We start from the raw sequence: 10,123 nt of genomic DNA on the forward strand, positions 1-10,123 counted from the left end.
CATCAGAAAGAATGGCATTGCCCCATTTGTTAGGAAATGGAAAGACTTGGAAAAAATTATATTAAGTGAAGTAAGCCAGGCCCAAAGAAACATAGCTCCCATAGTTTCCCTTATTTGCAATAACTAGTATACTTCTGAGATAAGCAGAAAAGGTCAGAGAAGTTGATGTTAGGTGAAATGAACCCCAAGATAAGTATTCAAATATTTTTTCTTTCATGTGATTGTTTCTAACATATTTATAAGATGATTTCTTTGTTGCTTTGTATGTCCCTTCCCTCCTGTACAATCCCTGCTCTCACTGTATTTGATGTTGGTACAATTTGTGGAGGGCAAAAACAAATTGTTTAAATAGGGATTCAGGTGGACCCATTGTAACAATGAGATGGACAATTCATTATGTCGAAAAATGAACTTTACAACTTTGGCAGGGGTGGTGGGGTGGTTGGGGGAGGGTAGGAGATGGGAAGGGATGGGAAGGGGAAACAAAGGAGGATGCAACAATGTTTGATAAGAAATGTACTCATTATCTTGCCCATGTAATTGTAACCCCTCTGTATGGTATTTTCACACACAAAAAAAGAAAGAATAAATGAGTTCTACCAAAAATGTGGAGATATTACATTCTCAAACACTCCAAATAAGAGCCAACTAGACAACGGTGCATGTGGTATGCTACACATGCCAAGAATATGTACAAAAAGCAAATGGGAATATACATGTATGTTCTTGTATGTTACAGAGAAGCTTCCCAAATTATGCCATGGAAATGAGTGACCATGACTCGCTATGGATGGGGGATGTTCACTGAGAAGAAGAGAATGAGACACCTATTCAATGTATTTCCATCACTTTTGATTTGCCATTCAAACTCTTTGATCACATATTCCATTTCTTTAATCACATGAAGAATACCCAGCAAGGAAAGGTTAAAATATATATTTATTCATTTATTCCAAAAATGTTTATTCAACAACTACAGTGTGACAGCAGCTTCACCAGGCAACAGAGAATAAAGGATGACAATTCCCCTATTTAAGGAGTATAGAGACTCGTGAAAGAGGCTGACAAGCAATCATGACCTAGATTTAAAACTCAGTGATTGAGCAAAGGAAACTGCATTGGTAGCAACAGAAAAGTCAAAAGGGAAAGCCACTTTAAGAAATAATGTAGTTGATAGGAGGTAGTCTGTAATTTGATGAAATGCAGGATGTATGCAAATTGAAAAGTTTGCCAGCAAGCCATATAAAAAGGTCAGCACTTGGGAAGCATTCTGAATGTGGATTTTCGTGGCTGAACATCAAGGTGAACAAACAAAAAGAGAAGGAATCCCAGGCAAAATCTTGAGCAATGTCCACATTAATTGGGACCTGGGATGTTTTGGTTTCCATCAAAACTTCCATTCAGGATTCAGTCCTGTGAAAGTCCTATCAATTGGAACATTTTTCAAGTAGACATAAGCAAAAGGCTTAAAGCACGTGACAGTGCCTGACAAAATAGCTATGTCTTAAAAATAATGATAATATAAAACTCGCATAGCAAGAGAACTGCAGTCTGTGGCTTCCCATTCCCCAAGTTGTATGTCTGCCATCTGGTGAGATGACTAATCACATTTTATGATTTATGACACAGGAAATTTAAAGATGTTCTGGATACAGTATTGCTCAGTTTTAAAAGAGGTTTTGATTCAAATTCATTTTCCTCATTTCTGATCATTCAGAGAAGTCACTTCATGTTGAATATTAATTCCTCCCTGAGGAAGCTGTTGGAACACAAAACTCATGATGTTCATAAGGCCAAAGCCGCTGGCTGGTTCCTTCCCTGGGGCTGAGAGGCTCCGCCCACAGCAAATCTTCCTCTAATCAAGTCCAGCTGCCTTTCTCAGTTTGGCATTGACCACAAAGGAACTCGGTGACAGAAGATGAATTCTTGATGAGGAATCAACATCCACAAAAAGTAGCAGAAATCTGATTTAATCTGACATCTAACCGCATTTGTCCTTGAAGTTTTTTCTTTTCCTTTTTCTTTTTCACAAAGATAATAGTACTCAAATAGGTAGATCACGAATGATTCACTCAATAGGATAAAGGAAAAATCCAAGGTGATGCCTGTGCACTGAGACTGAATTCCTCCAAATTCTCTTAGGACTTCTTATTGTCAACCAGACTAAAACACGCTGATCCCGTTTTAGATGTGAACGTAACTTTGCCATGTAGAAGAAATGCCCAAACAAAATTGCTTCTTCAGACTCCATCACAAGTTCTGCCAAGCATGGAGTTTCCAAGTGGAACAATGGCAGCTGTTCCCACTAGAAGAACAGCTGGAGGAAACAGAAGCAGAGACATTATCTCCCCAATTACGATCTGTGGGAATGGTGCCCAAAATATCAACACTGAGGCTGAGTGACAGCGTTTAGCCTCTGGTAACCCCTCTTCAACTTGTGTTCCATTCCACATAAAGAAATTAACAACCTCACATGTTCACAAACAAGCATCTCAGCATTATTACAACCATTGAGGGGCAAATCTGGTCTTACAGAAACTGTGAGCTTGCCTAGGTTCGATATCAGCATTACTGACTCTGTTCTCCTCCTCTTCTCCATCCATGAACAGGTCACAATCGATAGGAAGAAACCCACCTCTTTAGAGAGAAGAAAGAGAAGGAGCATTCTGTTCAAATTACCCATTAACATTTAATACAGTTTTATCATTAGATATAGTCGCAGACATAGGCAGACACCACAATGTCCACACAATGAAGGATAAAGGAACATCCAGTCGACATTATAATGTATGTGCAGGAATGTGCACTATAAAACCAGAAAATAGATTCGATTTCCCAAGATGCAAGCAAATATAAGATCATAAAGAAATAATTAAATCAAGCTCTCTCTTTCTTTCTCTCTTTCTCTCTCCCTGAGAAAATCTGTAGGTGAAGATAGAGGAGTGGCAAAGGAAGGAAGCAAACAAAGAAGTGTACTCTAGCATTTGAGAACAAAGAAACTGAGTTCTTGGCAGCCATCCTGTATGTGATGGATTACTCTTTACTTACACTGCATATGGTCTTGACACGTGTTCTGAAGATGCGTGTGAGTAAATGTAAATTATGTTATTGGGAATGTACCAAGATAGAGGGAAAAGACATCCTAAGGGAAGGAAAAGACGGGAAAATTACAAAAGAAAACAATGAGCTAGGTAAAGGATAGAATGAATATTTTTTGTTAAGAACATCAGAAAGGCAAGAAGAGTCAGGTTTCAGGTAGCTGCTGACACGGTTGGAATAACTAGAGATATCTAAACACAGTCCATCACCATCTTGCCTCCTAGTCTGCTTCTGGAAGTCTGTATTTAACAAGTGGGATTCTGGACACTCGAGGTGATTTATGATGTTGCTATCTCCCCAAGGGCATCACACCATTCTAAAGTTGGATTTAGAATCAGGTAGACTCCAGATATAGCCAGTGGATCATAATTGCTCATGGTTTTCAAATGATTCTGATATGTCCAACACCCTTTGCAGCCTCTATGTGATTTTTTCCTCACAGAATTCTCCCAAATGTGCAAAGATTCTGCCTTATTCCTTGTATCTAAATGTGAGAATCAGCTCAGATTGTTACTTCCTAGGTGAACTCACAATTCATTCTACCCCATAATATCCTACGTAATGAGGGCTTTCTACAAAACAATGGCTCCATGCAAGTTGATACCATTTGACCATCAGTAAAGATCTTCTGTGGATGATTTTTTTAAGGGAACGACGAATGTCATTCTTGCTTATTTTATGGCACGTGGATTTGAACTCAGGCCCTAGTACTTGCTAAGTGGTGCTCTACCACCTGAGCTATAAGCAGTCTTTTCTACTTTCATTGTTTTGTGGATAGTATTTGTTCTTATGCTCCTGTAGTTCTATTTTTGCTTCCTGAATTGCTGGGATGACAGATATGAACACTACCTGGTCCAACGTTGGTTGAGATGGGGGTATAGCTATAATTTTGTCCACATCCTTCAAACCTTCATCTCCCAAGAGCTGGAGTTACAAGCATGAGCTGCTTCTGTGTGAAGCACACAATATCTTTGCTCAAGGACAGAAACGCTTAGTTTGCAGACTACTGAGAGATGGGGGCTCTTACAAAGACAACCTCATGTCGACACTGTGACTTTTCCCTTCTTATCCACTAATAAAACTATCCAAGAACATTCTACAGATCAACAGTGCTGAAAAAAGAAACATTAAGTGGAGTTCATGGAGAAGGGGCTGGGCAGATGCACGTTGGCTTATCAATGGACTAGATTCCTCTCCGCCCTTCATGGGCATCTGCACTGCTCTCAAAACCCAATGTTGCTCTTATGGCCCACTGACCCTCACTCCTACCTTGGGCCAGCTCTTGGAAAAACCTCACCCACCCACCCCCACCCCTTCTAAATGTGCACATTACCCCTGGCAAGACTATCAGTGGTAGCTGCCAATTTCACAACTAATGATTTCCTCAATTTGCTATACTTAGACCCCGACTCCTCCCTGTGTGCTCCTGGCCTCTCCAACTCCGATTGGTGTGATTTGGCTCTGCAGTGTTTAATCCTGACCAGATCTGTTGAGGTCTCTGTCTTCTTTCTCTCCTTTCATCCTCTTGATCTTTCCTAACAGCCGTGACCAAAATCGCCTCCACATTTCCTCAGCTTAGCTGAACTTCAGTCCAATTTCCTCCCAACTGGAGCCCACCAACAGCCCTTTCCACAGAAAATCTTTACCAGAGAAAACATGCAACTGTGAATTCTTCCTCTGTTGCTTTCAGACACAGATCTCCTCCCAGGCTCTCCCCAGTTTTACATCTCAAAAATGCTTTCCTGTGGATATGGGAACCATTTGTTCCAAATACAATCATGCAGACAAACAGGGATGCTATCTCCCTTGCTCTCACTTTTCCATTGCACTAAGTTAGCACTAAGTAACACATGCAGAGGCCCTAATCACACTGACCCATCTTCCCACTCACATCCTGAGCACTTGCACAGCCTGCACCTTAAACCCATCCCGCCTTTAGTTCGAAAGGAATAGAGCTCCATTTCTCTACCCGGTTGCAATAGCCTTGAATTTTCTTATTAACTCTGCTTTGTGCAACTTGTGCTACCCACAGCAGTAGCTGAGAAGGACAGACATTAGACAGGAGGAGGATTCGATCGCAGTGGATTTTCTGAGCTCAGGGTGAGATCTCCAGGTAAATGTGCCACCAGCACATCAGGTTTGAGTCACAAGAGGAGGAGGAAGCTTCCCAGAGCATGAAGAGATCCTGGATAAACCAGGGAGAGGAGGAGGGGAGAAGTGGCAAGTCATGAAAAATGGAAAAATAAATGACAGGCTTTAAAAGAAGAACAATTACAAAATGTATATTCTAAAGGCTTAATAATAGACTTATATGCAGATTAAATGCATTTAAATGCAAATTAGAGGCATGTTTTATGCTAATTGATAATGGGGTCCTCCTGCTTAGTTCACATATTTGACTTTGACCTTGGAAAGACCTTAGCAACACTTCCTTCCTATTGTTTTCTGACTGTTAGGTAAAGGAAGATCTATTGTGGATTCTTCTCCAATAACTGGGTAAGGTTTGGGGAGAGAGAGAGAGAGACACAGAGAGAGAGAGAGAGGTTAGTAGCTTCCGAATATTTAGGCATATTTAGGCCAGAGTAAAATATTCAGGTTAAGTAGGTAATATTCCTCTAGTGTAGCTTTCAGCCTGATATGTTACAATGGATTTCAGAGATCACAAAAATACTGAACCAGCGTGCAGCAGGGAACATTGATAAGCTCCCAGGACCACAGTTGTCTCTTAGGGATGATGGAGCTCTGTGAGCATCAACCCTTGCTGCTGTTGTATATCTGTAGATAGAACCTTATACAATAGCAGCAATGGTTGATGCTCTGTCAAAAGGCCTTGAGAGCTGTAAGCCAGAACTTAGTACACTCATGGTAAATTTTCTAGCTGTGGAAGCTAGGGAAAAGAGACTTAACTTCTATGAGCTTGGGGTCCTCAATTGTAATAGAAATGTCTTCTTTATGTGGTTTTTAATGTTGTATCTGGCACATAAAAGGCCCTCTGTACAGGCAACTGCTACCATCAAAATTGTTGTTATTTCCTACCTTTTAAATTCTTATTGCTAATCATAAAACTTAATTCCAGTTGACTTTAGGGTTATATGTGTGAGTGTGCACATGTGAGTGTTTATGTGTGTATGCATATTCTTTAAGTTTGTATAATTTGTATATAATTTAATGTATACTTGGATTCTCTGAGAAATCATTTGCAAATAGTTTAAAGACTGGATAAACACATTTATGTTGAAATTCATATACTATAATGACAGTCTAATGATAGGTAGACATTATTTGGTCAGTGCTTTTTCCTGAGTCTCTCAGTTTCATAATGTATTAGTTTTCTAGGGATGCTGTAACAAAATAACCCAGACTGTGTAATTTGAAGGACAGAGGCATTTTTTATTCTAAATATAGAGACTGAAAAGTCTAATATCAAGGTGTTGGCATGGCTGTTTTCTCTAACAAGTAGATAATTACCTATTTATGTCTTCTTCTATCTCCTTCTATCTGTTATGAATGTGTGTGTGTGTGTGTGTGTGTGTGTGTGTGTCTAAAGTCTCTCTTCTCATAAGAACACCCATCTTATAGGGTTAGAGTTGACTGTAATAACCTCATTTTAATTCAATTATTTATTTAAGTCTCTGATTCCCTATATAGGTTTAGGATTTCAATATATGTATTGTGCCACAATCTTAGCTGAACCCATAAAAAATGTCTTCTTTCACACACATCTAATTTATTTGTTTTTCTCATTAGCACTTTCTTTTTCCTTTTCATCCTATTTGCTCTATTTCCCATGATTTATAATGTTGATCATTATTCAATTATGGAAGCATCCTTTAAATTTTCTTCCATTCCGAAATTCCTAGTCCAGGTCCTAGTTGTCTTGTTTTATCTGACCTCTTAAGTTAGAGCATGCTGCGAGTTCATAAGAGAATAATTGGTAGAAAAAGTGTAATTTTTAACTTCTAGAGAGTTAGACCCAAGGGCTTCATTTCTTTCTATACCGCACAGTGTTCTTCTAACAAAATAAATACAAAAAAATGCCACTAGGAGGAATAAATAAATGGATGAGTAAATAAGCAGAAGTAAGAAAGCCACAACCAACATTTGTCACATAGCTTCTTCCAAAGGCTACAGAATAATCATGTGTCCTTGTTGGAGACTCTTAAAAGTTGCCTGGCTAGGGAATCTTCCATCAGAAAAAATGACCTCCAGAGTAGCCTGATGTTAGTTCTTGGATTTTTTTCCACCATTCCAGAGTTCTCTGAGCTTTCCTCAGAGATGAAGGGAGTTGAGTGAAATAGTCAGAAACTCTAATGAGAAAGATGACAAAAATATTTAAGCATTTAAATTAAAAGGAAGAAATTTAATCATGAAAACTGGAAGATCACTGCTTTTCTTCTCTAAAATTAGTCACTTTGGCCAACAAGTGAACAATTAATTGTCCAGTTTTGTGCACTCTGATGAAAACAATTGGACCTAATTTATAAACTGGCAGGTAATCTGATATATGCCAAAATATTTTGATCTTAAAAATGTAAAGGAGGAAGTGGCGCTTGGCTCAAGTGGTAGAGCGCTAGCCTTGAGCTGAAGAGCTGAGGGACAGCACCCAGGCCCAGAGTTCAGGCCCCACGACCGGACCCCAAAAAAAAATTTAAAGGAAATTTGTCCATCTCATAAAAATATTTTTAGCAATAGCTATAACCGTGGTACATCAGTACATTTACAATGAGAATTCTGTGTACTTGTATCATTGTCTACTTCCGAGAGAAAGTTGTGACCAATACCACAAAATAATTCTATACCTTCCTTTCCCCAAACTCCATAACTTATTCCATGTAAGTTTTCCAATTGCCATTTCTTTTCTGTGAACTCTCTTCACTATAAAAGTATGTGTCAACCGTAACCAGGCATAGTGGCTCATGCCTGTAATCCCAGCTACTCAGGAGGCTGAGATCTGAGAATCACAGTTCAAAGCCAGCCTGAGAGGAAAGACTGTGAGACTCTTATCTCCAATAAACCAGTCAGAAAACTGGAAGTGGTGCTGTGGCTCAAATGGTAGAGTGCTAGCTGAAGAGCTGAGGGACAGCACCCAGGCCCAGAGTTCAAGCCCCATGACCACCACCAACAACAACAAATAGAATTTTTAAAGAAAAAAATCAAAAATAAATCAGTACTATGTGATCAAATGCACATATTTCAGCATTTATAAAAGAGAAACATTTATTCTGACTCATTGTCTCTGAGGTTTCAATCCATAGTTTCTTGTTCCTGTTGTTTTGGGCCTGGCAACAAGACGGGACATCATCATGCAAGTATGTGGTAAAGAAGAACTGATCACTTCTCAGTATATCCAGGAAGCAAAGAAAGAGAAGCAGCTAAGCTGGCAGGGCCCATGCTTCCTTCCACTAGGCCCATTTCTTGGAAGTACCTCCAGCTCCCAGGAGCACCACGGCTGGGGCTAACTCTTTAACCATTACGCTTTGGGGCCATTTAGAATCCAAAGCATATCAGGTACATATGCACCACAGATATGATAGATAAATATGTATAGAAATACAAATGTCTAGATAAAATAATAAAAAGAGTTAGATAAAATAGTGGACATCATCCTAATCTCATTGTTTTCCCTCTCTTTTTTTAATGGGCTTTTATGGGAAATTACTCAGTTTTGTGTGTGCCAAAAAAGAAAGAAAAGAAAAAAATGCACATTTCTAAATATTTTATCAGAGCATGAGTTTGGAGGTTGTTGTATTACTGTCCCTAGTGGAAATTTGTTTCTATCACAAACCACTTCACAGCATGATACAATTTATCACTATTGTCATCTTAGGCTCAAGAGAGAGAGCAGAAATAGAATCCAAGAAGATCTGTACACAAGAACGTATGCTCTCAAGTTCGTGAGAAACCTCAGGACAGTCATTGGCATCGGCATTGGATGCTAGCAGCTGGCTACTTTTCTCACAAATAAGTCGTTGGTCTAGTGGCCAACCTCATCTCTTCGCTTAGTTAATTGTAACTCACTTGAGCTTATAAACATGCTTCCCCAAACCCAACTACAATGTTGTATGTATTTCTACTATTTTATAGAGATAGGACACTTTATATTTAGTTCTTCTCTTTTCTTTTATTTCTCTCTAATTGCACTTTAATTCCCTATGTATGTTCAGATGTCGGTCTGAATATTGACTGGGTCCAAGATGTTATCTTTACTTCAAAGAAGGGAAAGCTGTGATGTCTTTAAAAGAAGGAAATTTGGTAAATTATCTGCAATGAGCACTATAGAAGCCATTAAGATGCCTTCAGGAAATTTCTAATAGATAGGGGATAAGTAAGAATGACAGCAGGCAGCAAATGAAAGCAGCACTTGGTAATTTGGGAATCCTTTTCCATGTGAAATACTATCTGGTAGGCAACCATTGTGCATGTTTTTAAACCTGGATGCCATGCTTTTATTTGGGCTAATTTCGGTCATTAGCACAAGTACACATAGTGAATTGTCAGTTAAATTAACTTTCAACTGAATTCTTGCCTGCTTTTCCAGCTCATTCTACTTAAGTACTTTCAGAAACCCTGTCTTTACTGAGAGAAACATTGACACAAAAAATTACAAAAGGAGACTTCCCAAGTCCCAAGCCAGTCCCCTTCCCTCCTCCCAACCTTTCACACAAACAATTGGGATGCAGTCATCTGGTCTCACTATGTCATTATGTCTGCACCTCAAGTTCTTCTTCCCCCACTAATCTCTCCCCATAGAACACACTGTTTCATTCAAGCCAGTACACTTTGCTAAATCATAACTGCCTATTCACTGCTGCTAAATAAGTATCTTTCCTTTTCCTTTATTCCCCAACTTTTCAAAACAGTATCCTTGTCCCTGTTCCTATGCTTGATTTCTGTTCTTCCTTCTCTTTCTCAAGTGCAACCTTGAACAAAACATCAAGTTTTCCAAATTCTTCCTCTGTATCACCACTTATAAGTATCCACTCAGTCTCAGCCTCAGACATCCTTACCTGGCTGTTTCTAGCTT

Source organism: Dipodomys ordii, unplaced genomic scaffold (genome assembly GCF_000151885.1).
Source record: "Dipodomys ordii isolate 6190 unplaced genomic scaffold, Dord_2.0 Scaffold65, whole genome shotgun sequence".
Taxonomy (NCBI): Eukaryota; Metazoa; Chordata; class Mammalia; order Rodentia; family Heteromyidae; genus Dipodomys; species Dipodomys ordii.